The sequence below is a fragment of the Pleurodeles waltl genome, chromosome 10, assembly GCF_031143425.1.
Source record: "Pleurodeles waltl isolate 20211129_DDA chromosome 10, aPleWal1.hap1.20221129, whole genome shotgun sequence".
NCBI classification, from domain to species: domain Eukaryota; kingdom Metazoa; phylum Chordata; class Amphibia; order Caudata; family Salamandridae; genus Pleurodeles; species Pleurodeles waltl.
Window position 1 is genome coordinate 1,046,743,805 of NC_090449.1, and position 17,952 is coordinate 1,046,761,756.

The 17,952-nt window shown below is 47.0% G+C and overlaps 1 protein-coding gene across 5 annotated transcripts in view; it reads left to right on the forward strand.

The window, feature by feature from the left end:
• The window catches only part of THRB (thyroid hormone receptor beta), a 438,776-nt gene that overhangs the window by 199,746 nt on the left and 221,078 nt on the right, over window positions 1-17,952 (forward strand). The window contains exon 1 of one of the 5 annotated variants that reach the window (XM_069212036.1): window positions 3,388-3,474. The exons of the other annotated variants lie outside the window; for them this stretch is intronic. The gene's annotated coding sequence lies outside the window, so the exon portion shown is untranslated. Of the gene's footprint in view, window positions 1-3,387; window positions 3,475-17,952 lie in introns of those variants that run through there. 5 annotated transcript variants of the gene reach the window in all.

A 17,952-nucleotide genomic window follows, 5' to 3' on the forward strand; every position in this document is an offset into this window, starting at 1 on the left:
CTGTTGTCTTCTTTTTCTAGAATGAATCAGATTTGGTTCTCACTAGTGTTTGCTGTGGCTTCGATTCTTTTTGTTCGTATTTGCAAATGGTCCACCCTGACATCTCCCTTACGTACCTGGGATACGAATCCTGGTGAAACCGCAGTGGGATCCTGCACTCTGTTTTCAGCACACCTCTTCTGCAGCGTGGTACCTGAGCAGCAAAGGTGGCTGGTCCTGCCTAGGAGAGATGTCTTCTGAGCCGAGCACATGTGCCTTCCGCTCGGTGTTGGGTGGCTATGTTGGTGGGTCCCTTGCACTTGCGACAGGCTAGTGTGGATCGCGTGCATACCTGGTGGCCATGCTTTGATGACCACCCAGTCTTCCAGAGCCTGCTTCAATTAATACTCCACAGAGATCTGGTGGTTCTTCACCTACAGTGAACTTGTATCAGTGCATTGATCAGTGTCCGTGGGTACAAGCGTGTGCCGAAAGCTTCTGCGCCTTCACCCACAGTCGGACTCTGGCCCTAGGATCTCAGAAATGAAGCATAGATGTGACTTTGACTGTTTATATCTTCCAAACATTGAGAGACAACTTACAAGCTTCTTATTACTGCTGAACGAGTACCATTGAGTTGGGTAGCAATACATGCCTGTTTTTAGCTCTCCGGTACCTGTGGGTACATCTATGCTATGCTAATACTTGTTACTTTGGGACATAAGAAAATCACCTGAAGTGGTAACTTATCAGCACAGGAGACTGCTGTTTGATGATACATCACCAAAAAGACACAAACTTTACCCATTCAGAAGAGCGAAGATCTGCTGTTCTCCAAGACCAGTGCTTATCTGAGGAACCTCCTCTCCTTGCTCAGCAGTTGGAGAGTTGAGCGCTTGGAGGCTTTGGAGCTGTGCTCGAGGCAGTGTGGCACGTAGCCCATTCTTATGCACGATTTGCCTTTGTGCATTTGTGTTTTCTAAGGCGGGGGACAGGTGTCTTCTTAAACTTGAACCATCAGGCTTGCATCGGCCCTTAATCCAGCAGCGGGCACTTTGGGGCTGCAGTACTGCTAGTAATGTAGTACTTGATGGCAAAAGTTCAGGCTTGCATGCTGGAAGGTAATGCATTATGTAGTGTCACGCTTTTGTGAATGCAGTTGAGCCATTAATGTAATAAGGAGTTGGAGGCTTTGAGGTTTGCACTTGGGCTAACAGTGCATCTAAGTAGTCGGGGAAGGGTTTAAAGCCAGCGTTCGCAGTAGAAATTCAGTAAATAAGAAACATGTTCAAATTTGCAGCTGAACCAGTAATTCTTGCTAATTCCCGGCGTGTCATAAATCAGCAAACTAGTGTACATTTGATGGGCCCTGTTTCCATCATCTTGGGGTCAATGCAAGGTCTCCACCTTGCCTAAGGAGAGCATCCACAGCTGTCCCAGTCTGTGTTAGGGGAATCCTGGTCGGTTTACAAGAGTTAGGGGATTTCTAATTGGTTTACAAGTTTAAGTGAATTCCTGATTGGTTTACAGGACTGCGTAGCTAGGGCCGCCACCCTGCGCCGTCCAGCAAATACAGCGTGTGCAGAACGCAGCAGCCAGAGCAATATTGGGCAGCAAGCATTGCGACCTCTATTGCTTATCATCAGAAGGACGCCATTGGTTGAAAATAATGTTTTGTGTACTGAAGGTAAGACCTGGGCAGAGGTTTCCCAGGCCACCTTGGAAGGTTATGTTCTTGTGAGCTTCTCTGGTAGTCCGGTAGAGCTTGCTTCATCAATGTCAACAAAGGATTGGGGAGAGATCCTCTCCATCCTTGAACCCCATCTCTTTGGAACAACCTGGGTTCCTCCTGCATCTGCAGACTTGCACCTGTAACTTCAGAAAAAAACTGAAAAGCTTCCTTTTCCCATCATCTCTCTTTACTCTTGCCAAAGCCGCATGATGGTTGCAGATGAAATCTTTCATATGTGTGCATGTTCTTAAGATGAAAGCCTGCACAAGGGCTGCAATGCACAGAGGGAAGAATATTCTAAATCAAACGAAAAGAAGCAGAAAGGCAGACACTGGAACGTCGGCGCAGACGGTCCATACCGGGCATTATTGGCCCGCTGGCTGTCCAGTGTCTCCAGTGGAGCTCGCAGCGTTCCAGTGTTCTAAGATGACACAATGAGATCTTCAGTAGGTAAATTGGTGGTAATCAGTAAATGAGGGGTCTGGGGTAGTGTCGGGCATCAAGCATGGGTTCATTCACTCTCTGGCCTAAATGAGGATGAATCATTGCTCATGCACGCTGTGCTAAGACACCCTCGTGCGGACATTGTGAATGATGCTTGGTGAAGAGAAGGACACCCGTGGTGGCCTCTTATGTGGTTGGAAAGTTGGGTTATCCTAGCAATGGAGCACTTGTGAGCTATGAACCGGGCTGTGTGGGTGATACTGAATAACCTGGATCATGCAACTGGGTTGGCCCCAGGCTGGCATCACAAGCAGGTACGTAAACAGTGGGCGAGGCGGAGAAGTGTTACAGGCCCAACTGCAGAGACATAGACCTTTAGGATACTTAATTCTGTGCAGGGGACAAGGATTGTTCAGCTTGTGTAGTGGGGAAGCAGGAGTTTAGCTGAAGACCAAGTCGGATGTGCCTCTGGCCTGTTCTGTATCTGCCATCCAGCTGTACGGTTTGAAGGCTCCAGCAGCCAGGGGGGTCTGGTAGCAAGAAAGGGAAACTCAGCCCAGGGCAGCACCTGGAAGAGGGGGGGTGGGAAAGCAGCACCTCACAGTGTTCTGGCAGTGCCCATTGGTTCTACTAACCATGACGCAAAATGACACTCGCAGCCTTGGAAATTCAGAGCATCCGTAAGACCGATGGATGGGTTAATGGTGTTTATGAAGACAGACCATTGGCACCCAACTTTTTTAGTTTTCAAAAGTAGGTTATATCAATGCATGAATACCTAGGAGATAGTAAGGCCTTAGTGAAGGTGGGGAGAACGCCAGTCAACAAGAAAGTTCAGGTGTTGGCTTGTTGCAACTGGCACCGTGACAAAGGAGAGGTTTACTCAGGAGTGGCTGCAATTTTCAACCCGAATCACTGTGCTGTGTGGGCAGTTACTCCGTGAAAGCCTACTTTGCAATCAAGGCTCCCCGTCAGCATTCCGTCGGTGCCACTCATGTTGGCAGGATCGCAACTATGTCGTGCGCGAAGCCGAGCGCACAGGTGAAGGACCGCGGCTTGCTGTGTGCACGTTAACAAAACAGGAAGCCACCCGAGCGACTTCCGGCCCAGTGCCACTCCGAGCACAGAGGCCGCCCTGCGTTCTTCTCTGAATGGTGCCATGCATCCTGCAGGCTTCTCCTTGTGCGCCATGCCAGCCCGGGTGACTTTAATGCGGACTGGCAGATTGGGCTCCTCGCAGGCGCGCGGCTGACGTCAAGGCTCCGTCCATGCATTTATGTATGAGTACTTTTCATCAAGACTTTGGACGAATAGCTTGGGTAAACTTTTTCCATTTGCTTTTTATCAAATTTGCTACGATCGGGGGAGAGTGGTAGAGATGCGGATGGTGACTGAGTGATGGGGGGAGGGTGGGGGAGAAATGCTTCAGGAAGAGAAACGCATATGGTGCCGAAGGAAGTGAAGGCAGACGGAGAGACTGGAATTTGGAGAAAGGCAGGTTTGTGGAATTGAGAAGCAATCTCAGTCCATGATTTGTCTAAAAGAAAGAACAATTTAAATGGCAGAGACATAGAAACTTCTGGTTGGATGGTATGATATGTGTGTCTTCATAGGGAGTGATGTGTTATGTATTGAGAGATGAACTGTAAAGAGACTTGTTACCCTAAACAGATGCATGTGGGTAGGAATAGAAACACAGTGTGGGCGAGAGAGAGCTTTAAGTGTATCTAAACCAGGAATCTCCAACTGGGGGGGGGGGGGGGGTGTCCTCGCGCCTCGGGGGGAAGTGGTGAGGGGGATACTCCCAGAGGGGACCAGGCACTGGTCAAAAGAAGCACTATGCTGAAAACAGTGCTTTATTTTAAGCTGAAAAAAATGATCACAACAAACCCCTCTGTAATGGGCCCTTACTAAGGTGTTTGTCCTTTATATCCAAGCTGGGAGTATGTGTCAAAAGGGAAGGGACCCCAAATACTCTATAATACCCCCACCCCAATGATCACACTTTGGTTACTTCCACGTGTTGGTAAGGCCTGCCTGGCCAGAATTGTATGTTCTGCATTGCACTGCATTGCATTTTTTAAACAGTAACAGAACTTAACTGTAATATTTAAATAAGTCTAGACATATTTAAACATTGCCAGTTTAATATATTAATTGTGAAAACTTTGGAGGGGAGCCCTGATGATTTTTTTCCCCACTGTCTAAAAACTAAGAAAAGAAATAGAGAGACGGGTAAAAGTGTAAGCGAAACAGAGAGAAACAAAACATATATTGTGGCGGACTTGTTAAGGTATACTTCTTCGCATGCCTAGGTGCCATACCACCCGGGAGCGCATCATGGCACCTAGGAGGGGAGGTGCAGCCCTGACGGAAGTCTACTGGAGGAGCCACGTGTCTCGTTTCTTGTGGAATTCTAATATGGAGCTGGTGGCGCTGATGTGGAGGGGGTCGTTCCTGGCTTTGGGAGCCACGTAGGAAAAGGCACCGGCCTGGCTCGGCAGGTGTGGGGGACGTGTGCGAGGAGACTCACTATGCAGAAGTGTTTGGTCTCAGTGTGGAACTGTGTGCGGTTGTGGAGCTTGAAGAGGGCTCGTTTGTAGACAGGCAGCTGGTGGAGAACTTTGCAAGGGCTTGGAGTTTCTTGGCGACTTGCTTATTGTCAGTAATAATCCATGTTTTGGAAAGCATAGCACATCCCCCGTGAGGGCCTCGAGGCACTGAATTGTAGGCATGAGGAGATTAAGAGCCTGATTTAGATTCCAGCGGACAGGGTGCTCAGTCACAGCAGTGGCGGACAGGGTGCTCAGTCACAGCAGTGGCGGGCAGGGTGCTCAGTCACAGCAGTGACGGATATCCTGTCCGCCGCAGTATAAGTCCCATTATTTCCTATGGGATTTATATTTTGGCGGATGGAGTAACCCGTCCCGAAATCTAAATCGGGCCCCAAGTGATTTGCCCAGAATCACATGATGTTGAGTCGGCGCCGAGAGTCAAACCTGGTTCCCGCAGCTCTGAAGTCGGCAGCCATTACGCCACATCTTGTCTCTCCGTCCGGGCACAAAAAAAATGGTGCGGGGACCGGGAAAGGGAGAGAGTGGAAGAGAAACACAGAGAGTGAAAGGTGGTTGGCCAGCGAGAGGACAGACAGACAGACACCCATGCATGCCTGTAAATCGGTACACAAGCAAGTGGATGCATGAATTAATGCTTCACGGATCCTGGAGGGCTGAGTAATTGTCACTTATGTATCTAAACTAATTTTTATTAAAAGTCCCATTGTGACGTTGTACAATTTGCAGGATTCCCAGAGGGCACCATGTTAAAGTGTGAAATGGTGTATTAACGCGCATTAACAGACCGGCCAGGCACTAACATCGATTTATTGCCCACATAAGTCACAACCCTCGTGCTGAGCTGGGCTTCTCGCAGCTGGCCCAAGCCTGGATTTTTCTTTAATATATCCAAACATACGAGTCCTCCGGGAGAGCTTCATCTGCGGCCGCGGTGCTGAGGCTCTGCACGGATATCTCTTCTGGATTTGGCAGGGCATTTAATATGCGTTATTAATGTTATTATTGTTACAGATGCCGCTGTTATGAAAGCACGCGCTTGGCAGGGTGGCGTTCCCGCCGACCTCCTCGCGCCCCCTAATTTGTCTTTTCCTTCTGATGGGGCCGTGTCTAGACATCTGTGGGAAGTCAGCCTGCAGCGGCTGGAGGGCCCTGAGAGCGGCCCTAAGCCCTTGTTACCTCACGGTGCTCGCGAGTCCTTTGTTTACCCTCAGCCTGCCCTTCGCCGCTAGATTTCCAGGATTACGCGCAGATTCAGTGACAGGAGCCGGTCCGGGCAGCTCGCCAACAGGGTCATCCGAGGAAAGTCACCGACTTTTGACAGATTAATCATAAAACGCGCCCCCTTCCCCGCCGTGCCCAGCCTCCCTTACACAGCAAGTGAGTCACGCGACGAGTCGTGCTCCGTGCACTTCGTGGTACCTTCGGTGGGGAAAATACTTGGAAAACCAAGCACTCTACTCTTATTTGATTTCTTGTACTTTATTCCTGATTTTTGCACTTTTCTTCGGTTACCTGTGCAAGAAACTCTTTCATTGACTAGTATTGTGACTTACACGGAGATCCATCACTGCAGCGCTAGGAATCCTTCTGTTTCAGACAGCGCCGACACCGTGCGGAGACCTTACAGGCGGCCACCTGGACAACAGCCTACTCTTGCTGTAAAATGCAAAGATGGGCACTTCCTGACTGACTGTCTTACCCTTTGCACCACCTGTCACTGTGCCAGAGCCTTGTGGAGGTCTGACAGACTGATACATGGACATCACTCTATACTTCCTGTAAGCTGCATAGACCGGCACCTCCTGACTGACTGTCTTACCCTTTGCACCGCCTGTGGCAGTGCCTTGCAGAGATCTTACAGGCTGCCACATGGATATCACTCTATACTTCCTGTAAGCTGCATAGACCAGGGCACTTCCTGACTGACTGTCTTACCCTTTGCACCGCCTGTGGCAGTGCCTTGCAGAGATCTTACAGGCTGCCACATGGATATCACTCTATACTTCCTGTAAGCTGCATAGACCAGGGCACTTCCTGACTGACTGTCTTACCCTTTGCATCACCTGTGGCAGTGCCTTGCTGAGATTTTACAGGCTGCCACATGGACATCACTCTATACTTCCTGAAAGCTCCATAGACCTGTCTCTTCCTGTCTAACTATCTTACAGTTTGCATCACATGTGGCAGTGCCTTGCAGAGATCTTACAGGCTGCCACATGGACATCACTCTATACTTCCTGTAAGATGCATAGACCGGCACTTCCTGTCCAACTGTCTGACAGTTTCCTCCACCTATTAGACCTGGGGTTTCCTGTATGACTCTCTTGCCACCACCTGTGGCAGTTACCTTGCAGAGATCTTACAGGCTTCCACATGGACATCACCCTGTTCCTTCTGTAAGCTCCATAGACCAGCGCTTCCTGTGTGTCTGTCCTGCAGGTTGCTGCACCTGTGACAGTACCAATACCTCGCGGAGATCCTCCAAGTTGCCACCTGGACATTACTCGATGTTTTTTCTGTAAGCTGCATAGCCTGGACACTTCCTGTGTGTCTGTCCTGCAGGGTGCTCCACCTGTGCTCTAGATCTCTGGCGGCACAGTGGCTAGTCCGTCTCACTCCACCTTTGCATTGGGCAAGTGCATGGCAAGTTACTCATGAAAGTTTGTCTCTGGCCAGCGCCATCTTGGAGAAGAACGGCCATTATTGGAGAAGTAGTTCACCCGTCTCGATCTCCCATTGAACGTCACACCCTTTATGCCACCTTTGGTTGACCAGTATGCATGCATCACCACTAAAAGTGCCCGCATGGCCCACCGGAATAGTGTTGTTGGGATCATGTATATTACAGAGGAAAACATAATCTGCAGCTACAGAAGTAGCCATCTGAACGTGTTCCTAAGTGCTCCTCACCATGTCAGAGATGCCTCGTATTTCTGTTGAAGATGGATTATCAGAGGCAGTTCAGTATCGCTCCAAACAAATCAGATCCATGACACATTTTCAGGATAACCATTGACTGCATAAATGCATTCCATATTGATTAGTTGTATGTGAATTTCTGCTATTTGATTTTCTTGATTTTTCTGGTTGCACTCCGGGTATTGCACCGAATAGCATTTGAGATGGCAGCTGTCTCCTTTCGGTGGCATCCACGAAAAACTGTATTTAGCTTCAGAAAGCTTTCACATGTTTTATGCCTCTTGGTCATGTGAGGTTTAGAATGATCTCCAAAACTGCTTCTGTTATTATCTTTTCATTGTCTAGCACTCAGCTCCTGCCATTCTGGTCTTGGAGTATTATTTTCTTGTCTGTGGGATTGGAAGCTGTATGGTCAGTAAGTTCAAGGCGTCCTCGCCAGGAAGATCTAGGTGTCATTCAGTAGGGCCAGAGATGTGCCCCAGGTGTCACAGTAACCTTCACATTGCATCCATTCTTGCAGGTGGTACAGAAATGTATATTCGATTAGATAGTCATTGGAGAGGGAAAAGGTCAGGTTTAGAGTTAGTGATTAGGTTTTTCAGCGCTAGAGTAGTGGCCACATTAGGAAGAACCACGAATCAACAAGAACATTTCAGATGTGTGGAGGTGGACGATGTTCCATGAAATGCAGAAGATATTTGTATAGGTCTTGGGACGAGAGGTGGTCTTATATTTTCATGGTATGGATTAAAAGTTTTGGCACTTTGAACCAATAAGGAAGTGCCTCTGTAACGCGACCAGTGTCAAGTCTTTGAGTGAAGACTGTGTCTAGACTGATACCACCACAGCTTTTCTTGTGGGAATGATGGTTTAATTCTTTGAAGAGTTAGTTGTCAGTTCGGAGAGTCTTGAACAAAGGGTTTGATAGTCTGGAGGGATGTGGGCCCATTTTTAGAGGTGACAGAGTATTGCAGCCGAGCTCCAAACCTACTGGAGTCTGGCAAGAAGGGCGTCTAGTCCACCAAGGTGAACTCCATTGGCATAATCCAGAGAGCAGAGTACCTGGGCTACGGTGGCTTGTGCTCAACGTCGGAGTCTCAGGAAAGGAAAATATGAGGAGGTGGAAGAAAGACGTGACTACTGAATTGACCTTTGGAGTCAAGGTGGGATAGCCAACCAAGGTGATTGCAAAGTTCCTCCCGTAAATGGAAGAGATGGGTAGAAGGCCCAACTCAGATGGCCAACCAAGGGCTAATGGAGTGTTGGGTCAACTGCTGCCTTTCGGTAAATTCAGTGTTCTCCGTCGGAAGGGCAGGCTTCTCTCACATTCACAGAGGGTTTACTTGACAATCTTCAGCTCTTTGACACCTCTGTTTTTCATTTCCTATGTGCAGATATTGTAGGACGCAGCCATATTTTGTTGCTCCGTTTATGTAAAAAATCTTTCGCTTCATGGAAAATGTTTTGTAGGAGTTTAAGGAAAAGATGTAAAATTCTTCATCAACATCATCAAAAAAGCAACGTGCCATGAACAGGGGTATCATCGTCTGATTTCATGAAGAGTACTTTTAAGGGATGTCAGACCTAGGATCACAAATCTGACCTAGACTGTTCAATTGCTTGTCTTTGTCCTCATTGTTCAAACTACCTGCTCTTGTTTTGTCTTGTATGCGCTTTCTTCTTTTCTCCTTAAAATTAATTTACAAATTTCTCAGCTTTGCAGTTGACTCAACAAGAACTGTTGGCCATGAAGGTGGCTTGGATAGGAATCCCCTTTTGCTGACCTTCCACCCTACCGATGGACACCTTCGAACTCGGTTTTGTGCATTCGCATCCCTCTTGCAAACTTTGCCCGGTGATGAAGAGAACACTGTCCGATTACACCTCTCTTGCCCCGGCCCAGTTACGTACAGATTACTCTATGGTGATATTTCTGTATCGATACATGTGGGGGAGGCGGCTTTTATTTCACTCTTAAAGTGGTTGATGGACAGCAGGAATGAGCTTTGGCTTGCCGGGTCTTTCCTTCAGTCAATAGCAAACCGCAAAATGATGATCTACTCCTTCCATATTTGACAAGAGGAGCCTAGAAATTGACCCAGCGTAGTGGCTCTTTTTTCAAGAGGAACCCACCTTTCGAAGGTACCTTGCCTACACACAACCAGATACCACTGGCGACAGGGTTAGATGGATCTGAAGTGCAGAAAACATGGCAGGAAAATGTGCAAACAGACTCGGTGCCCCTGTCAAGCCCAGCTCTTGCCTGGGGTGCGGGAAACCGTGTTACACTCCCTAGTTTTCTGGGCCATCCTCTTAAGAACCAGGGAGAACAAACCACTCCCTCATTACGCAGATAGGGAAAGCCTTCTAAATGGCTACCCTTCGGGTCTGGTAAGATTTGTGTGTTTTGCTCCCCCTTACCAAACTCAATGCTTTTTGTGGTTGTGAGTGCTTAGAATTTTTTTTGTAGCTGACTTCAAGTACGTTTGTTGTTTCCAGATGGAAACCTACCACATTCAAATGCTCCAAAAGGGGTGGTCTAGCCTGAACTGTTAACTTATGCCCCCGTGTATGGGGAAGCCTGAGACATATTTAGGCCTTGGTGGTCCTCATCAGAGAAGGGCAGCCTGATTCATATGATCCAATAATCGAGGATTTGTGGAGCGCAGCAAATCACCCGTGAGGGTCTCAAGGTGCTGAATTGTAGGAACAGGGAAACTGAGTGATTTGCTCAGAATCACAGGATGTTGAGCCAACTCCGAGACTCGAACCTTGTTCCCTCAGCTCTGAGGTCGACAGCTCAGGCCATTACGCCACGCCCTCTCCCTATGGCACATTGAGTTAAGGGTCTAGGCACACTGTTGATGCACAGAGCAACTCACTGACCAGAACATAAAATGGTGGATGGAGTGTTATGAATTAATGTCAGATGTAGAGAATTACATTTGCTTACAATGTTTTTGATCACTGTGCCGCTCCAGACTAGAAGCAATCATATGCAAATCAGCATTAGCCCCACCCCTTTTTTGTATTCAAGGTTGTGGCAGGCGGGAAGCCACAAGAGACCCAAGGTGTATTTAGGAAGATCAGGGGAGCCTCCCTGGCAAATCATTGGCAGTGAGTTGATGGCATGCAATACTAATCCGGGCAAAAAGAGAAATCATCTCTCATTCTCTTTTCCAGCGGCTTCACTCTCCTTAGACTCCCTGAGGACCAAAATCTGCATTGAAAAAGTGCCATTTTCTAGAAACCCTTCCAAAATGCTGCAGATAATCTTGTAAAATTTACTAAGCTACTTAATTACCTAGATATGAGATTTTGCACATTTTGTTTGAGAAAATTGATGGATTCTGCAAGACCTTTGCAAAAGTAATCGACTTTCCATTTTTGTGCACAGTTAACGAAATTATTGGACAGACACAATTTTCCTTGTGCATTAAGCAAAGCTTTCATGAGGACTGAATAGAGCTTAATTGCGTGATCTCTCTGGCTTCTCGGCACTTGCATCCATCACACAGGGATATCACTAGAGCAGGGGGAAGCTTGCACTTTCTGAGGTGAAGTTTTTCTTTTCCATTCGTCTTGGAAAACTATTTTCATACTTGAATGTGGGAACAGACACGTCCTACAACCCCGTCTCTAAGAAGGGAGTGGTTGCAATTATGTGTTTTTGCGATTTTCTTGCAAATGATATCCTTATGGTTTTTTTTTAAACCACAATGAAACGAAGATATTTTAATGGATAAGTTGACCCCGATTGCCTTGATTAACTGATACGTGCTGTAATTAGTTATAATTATGCAAATCCATCATTTGTGGTTTGCTGTCTCCATAAGGGATCATTTAGAAATGATAAACGGCACACTGAGGTCACATTAATCACTTGTAATGTTCTTTTTGATGTTCTGTTGTTTTGCAATGCTTGGTGCCTTTGTACCGTCCCTGCCTGTTGCTGGAGGGGTGAGTTCTCTTCCCTGTCATTCTGTGTGCAGACTGGGGATGGGTCTTGATGACAGCTTGGCTTGGAGCCCACAAGGCGTGATCCGGTAGATCAGAATGTACCAGGTGGCTTTTAAAACAAGCATTTGCAATGCAACGGGTCTCGCATTTCTCTGAGTTAGAGCTATTAGCAGTTGGAAACTCCCAACCTGACTTTTCTTGCCTCATTAAATGGAAAAAAATGAGCACGATCGCAAGGCTAAAAATGGACATGGAAATAGGAACGGTCTCAGGGTCGGTGTCATGCAAAGCGCTCAACTTCTGCCAAGCGAGATCGCGCTGCGAAAAAAGAGAAAAAGTGGTCCACAAACCGGACGGAAAACAGAGAGCCTCGTATGTTTTCAGTACTTGGTCGCTGCGCTCGAGGAGGGCTAACCACCGGAAAAGGCATGACGTATGCATGCCTTCCATTAATGAAAGCAAGCAGATTTTAAAAGGCAAGCCCACAAACCAATGAAAGACACTGACGTGACATGGGCGTGGCTCCGAGCCCTTTTCTAACTACTACAGCGTCTCGCAAGCGATACGCATGCGCTAGCGCATGCTATCGCAGGCTCGACCCTAAAAATGGCACAATGAAGTCAGTGCTTAATTTGTAAAATCATAAGTATGGTGACCAAATCTTTATTAGAAGCCCACAGTGGTTAGTGATAAATGTTGGGCTTGCCAAATACCAATACAGCACTCGCTTGATTCATCTCATTCCTCTTTCCTCCACCCCCAGACACCGTCAGCCCCCTTATGTCACTCTTGCAGGTTATTTTTCATCTCTACTTTCTCTCTTTGTCACTGTTTTTCTGTCTTTCTCTTCCTTTCCTCCTTTTGTGTTTTACTTTTTCTTGCTCTGGCTGAAAGTCTGATAAGACAAAATAAGTGGCAATCCCCAAAAATGAGTGCCAGTGGGCCCCACCTGCAAAATCCTCTTTGGGGAGAGGATGTGAAGTGGCGCAACGGGCAGAGTTGCTGACCTTGGAGCCGGGGTACCAGGTCCGAGTCTCGGCATCAGCTGAACACCCTGTGATTCTGGGCAAATTGCTTAATCTCCCTGTGCCTTGAAAAATGAATGTGTCCTTGTGTAGTGTAACTGGTGCTCGTGTAAAGCACTCAAATACCTTCGGGAGGAGTTTGCACTATATAAAACTGTCCAAAAAAAAATCCACCAGCTCAGATTAAGCACTGCATGTACCTGTCCCTTTAAGGGGACCATCAAAAATGTTGTTGAGAAGAGGAAACAAACGGGGTCATTTTCAGAGGCAAAGGGCACGTTTGTGACACAATAACTGTAAGAAATGGCTCACAGTAGAGTGTCTCTAGAAAATGGCGGCTCTTGGAAATAAGTGAACCTGAGAGTGATGTTAACACAATACTGATTTAAAGAGTTGTAGAATATAAACTCACTTGTGAGTGTCAGAGAATACACATGTTGGGGTACTTGATAAATAATGGGTTTTGTGCCATGCCGTTGCACGATTGTGGCTCTTCCACCCTTGTTTCATGTCTAGCGGTGTACGGGACAGGTGCGATAAGCTGTGTCAGGCTGGTTGCATTAGTGGTACGGTTGATCCCCAGGTGACTGGGGCAGTTATCAGCACATGCACTGGTCTTCATTTTCCTTGTCGGTGATGGCCGCTCTCTCCCCATCCCACCGTCTTCAGTAAGAGGCCACAGTGTGCAGTGGCAGCCCCGGCAGGAGGCTGGAAGTGGAAGAAGAGTGAGGAAATTCCAGTCGGCTGCAAATAATAATAATAAGAAGAAAAACAGTAATAATAATAGTAATAATAATGATAATATTTGATGATGATGGTGATGATGATGACAACAACATCATCGCCCAGACTGTTCCTCCCACCACCCTCTTCCACTATGGCCGTGGCTCGCTGCCACCGCTAGTACAAAGGCAGGACCCGGACCCAACTTGTCTTTATTTTCCAGCAGAGCACTGGCATTCACATTGGCAGATCTTCCCAAAGTGAAGGATGACGTTCTTGGGTCTGCCCAGCGTGAGCCTCCAACTGCTGGTCTTGGGCTATACTCTCTTCCGGCGCCGTGGGGCGGGCCTTGGTCCTCTCAGTGGCTCCACGCTATCGTCAGGCCAGGCAGCCGCCTGCAGGCTTCAGCACCGACTATGCCGCACAAGAGATTGGTACTTGTCACTCGTGGTCGCACAGGGCATGCAACAAGCACTGGGGTGGGCCAGGCAGGACACCTTGGAGCCAGCAGCATGGCCAAGACATCAGCTGGACAGACACAAATACTAGGACACCTGTGACAGTACCCAGCCTGCAGACCCCACATGGTCCGCAGCTCACCCGTCCAGCCCCCTCTAAGCCGCAGAGCTACCCAGTACCCCCAGTAGACTTTGTTCAACCCATCAATCCTTGCACCCATAGTCATCAGATGGCATGAGGATGATTGTAAACATCCCCAGCATGTTTTTAAAGCTAAATTGTCACGTGACATACATGGAGCGCCATGAAGATGATGTCAGGCACTAGCTGCAGTTTGCGTTGTATCATCCAGTCCTGTGACTGGGCGGGGCCAGTGGTACAGGACAGGGCAAGCAGTCAGTGCCATGGTCAGAAGTGTAGATTCAGAGGGGGTGGAGGGTTGGGATGTTGCACCCCACCCCATACATGTAAATACTGGTAAATAGGTACAGGTGCTTTCAGTCGAGTATTTTGGGGTGTCTGTTGGATTTCACTGCAAATATTTTACATACACTCGGACAAAAACACGCACATACTCTCTCCACTTGAAAGTCTTCAAAAACATTAGTTATTTTGCAAAATATTGTGATTTCTCTCACTTAGTACCACTACCAATCAGCCTTCCTCTCCCTTCCCACTGCCCCCTAAAATCCTATCCGGCGCCCTGCTTGTCGCATAATATATGTTAACATTATATGCCATTGTGATTATTGGAAAATCTAAATCTACCCCCTCGAACCCACCCACCACCACCACCAAAGTTATTGACCAAACTATGCCCCGGCCATACGTTTCAGGACTACTGTCTGCGGAAGAACTCCAAAGTCCCGGTGGGCAGAAACGAGTGCTGAGCATCGGTAAGCACCATCTCAAATTAAGTAGAGGAGGTAGCGATGGATGGCATGCAGTGGCTGAACCCTCAATCCTTCTAAAAGCATCCCATGCTTTCTTTTGATGTGAAATATAAGTGCTTTGCCCATTTGACCTCTAAAGTCAGCAAAGTTTGCCCCCCATGACTATGTTAAACTACTTAATATGTTCCCCCAAAGTAACTGAAGTGCTCATACTTTTGAGGAGTTGGTTTCAGATTATCAACATCTGTTTCTAAATATAGCCGCTGTTTGTTCTATTCCAGCTCGGTGGACTCTGATATCAAAGACCGGACGCGGGCCCACTGCGGTTGGTTGTGTCAGGCACACAGCGGACTTTGATAAGTGGGGCCGTCTCCAGCCGATATCACAGACAGCCAATCAAATGCAAGCTTGAGAGTAGCAGAGATGGACTCTTTGGAAGTAGACAACTGCACTTCTCTACTCTTCAAAACTAATTTTAAGACCATAAAATGGATTGAAAAATGCACTGCCTCAAATGTTTTTGCTTCCCCTTTCTACTGTATTTTAGAAAAGGGCCTTTGTGTAGCAGTCTTTGTTCTACAACCCATTACGGTCCTGGCAACTTAAAAAAAAAAAAAAAAAAAAAAACTTCACCGTGTGAAGAAGGGGTGTGGCCTTGGAGAGGGTGAGAGCTTTTTCTAAGAACTACCTAAGAGGGACTTCTGCCCCCTCCCCCTTTAAACCCCTCCTACAAAAAAAGAATAAAGCTTGCTGAAGCCACACAATTCCATCGGTGATTTCACATAACTTAGTGGACATAGTCCAGTGGTTCTTAACCTTTTGAATTCTGTTGACCCCCACTTTATCATTACTGGAATTCGGGGACCCCCACTGAATCATAATTGGAATTCATGGACCCCCGCACTGAGTTATTACTGAAAGCCAGGGACGCGGCTTAAACATTGTCAATTATTTGAACCCCAAACAAGTACACAAAAAATACCGGCACGAGCATTCATCAAACCCATACACAAATGATAACACATTTTATTTAATTTGCAAGCAAATATAATAGAAAATTAATTTTTCATTGGAAGGTTGGATATTTTCTAAATTCAATTTAAGCAATGCATTGTCCATAATATATTCTGTTTGACGCACCCGCGCTGCTCCCACAAATCAATCTGAGGATACTAATTCAATTTCAAATTCCTTGGCATTTACACTACGTTTTATAAATTTTTCATTGTATATTTGTCCACTTTATTTATATACCCTGTATTAATCTGTTAATATTATTTAATTTTCTAAGCAGTCACGGACCCCCTGAAGAGGTTCGCGGACCCCCTGGGATCCCTGGACCACAGGTTGGGAACCACTGACAAAGGCTGTTCAAAGCCTCCGAAGACGAGCTGAAAAGAAACTGTGCAATGGTTTCTCGCTCGTCTTCGCTGCTGCCATGTGACATCGGCTGTTCATTGGGAGACCATGTGAGCCGAGCCGATATCGTGTGGAACCGAATTATTTGGCAGGTGTGCTCTTAGAAGAAGGAGAGGAGGTATGAAGTATATGAGGAATAGAAGGGGTGCAATACTGGTTCAGTTTTACAGATCAGCGCATGGACAAAGCCATGTAGTAGGTTTCTCTTATGTGTTGCAGCAGCATCGTGGGTGTGTATTCCATCCCTCGAGGGTCCGGGCCCTCCTGAGGTCTATGCACTGATTCTACCTTTGCTTTCTGTCTAGAATTTTGCTCTAGAATAAAGTGACTCCAAACATTTCCAGGGTGGAAAAGGGTCAGATTGGAGTTTCTTGAGGTCAACAAACTCACAAGTTTGTGGGTGCTTACAAACTGGCAAGGCAAATCACGCACTTAATCCCCCCCACATTTGTGAGTGGGGTTTACTAATGCAGATTTCCCAGCAGTCATTGCAGAATCCACCACAGGAATACTACTTACACCTGTCGGGAATTATTACGTGAGCTCCTGACAGGCATCATTGGATCTATTTCCATCCATAACCTATGTTAGCTCAGTGAATCAGGAACACTGACTGCAGGATTAAGCAAGGCTAAAATGAGAAAGATGAAAGTCCTCTGCACAGGAAGAACCCAACGGATAATATTTTCATCCCAGAGTCAACCAGAACCCAGATACCTTACAAACAGGTGGATTCTGAAGACAGACAGGGAGATTTGGAGCAAATATGGAGAGCTCCTGCCCTACTGAAGACCCAGGGCCCAATTCAGAAACGTCAACGTACACCAAAAGTCAAGTTTACAACTTGCGGTACTCACAAAAGGTAAGCTGGGAGTAGTATTATTACGTCCATACTCAGGGAGGAGTTTCCACACTCAGATCTGGGAGCAGAGATTCTGCGGAGATTCTGCCCTGAGTGTGGATATTCTGCCCAGAGTGTAGAGATTCTGCCCTGAGTGCAGACATAAAGATACTACTCAGAACTTACCTTTGTGAACACCAAAAGCCGTAAACGTAAACTTTTGGTTTAAGTTTTAATTTGTGAATCGGGCCCACAGTTCCGCCAATCCGTTTGGTGGTGAGGTGGGGGAAGTGCAGAACTTCTGTCGACTGAGCCTCATTTGGATCCACACTTGGAAACCCTCCGTCCTGTGGCCCTCAGCCAAAAGACTGCTGATTTAGGGTTGCCCTTCCCTGTTTGGAGTGGGGCTACCACCAGCGAATTTCCCTGCTTGGCTCTGCCACTTGAGACTTGGCATACTGAGTCATGATAAGCAGTGGTCCATTGCACAGGTTGAAAACACATGACGACCATTACCTTTTTCTTCTTTTTCTCAAAGAAACTCCTAATTTTAAAATTTGAGGGACCCAAAAATCCCAAGTTGGCCAAAAAGTATGATCTCCACTTAGCATTTAGCTGTGTCTACACTGCTTATGCCACACCAGCTGATGCTCTCCAGGCAGAGAGATCCCCTGGAGGGTGGGCGGGATCCCTGGGTATGGTGGACTCTCTTCTTCCAGGGGCGCAGGTGAAGTCTTTCACAAAGCAGGCGGCTGTTGAATCACCTGCCAACTCTTGATGAGCCGGAGTTATTTACATCTTCTTACAAAAGTAGAGTCTAACCTACCATGGAATCGAAGCTTGCCCCAATGCTAATAGCATTTTTGATCCTTGGGAATAGACAAACATATTGTAGCCTCATAGCTTAATGCTGAAGATGCTTTGTTTTACAAAAGGTCATTTATGACCGCCTCAAAAAATAAAAAAAAGTAGTACTTCTCAG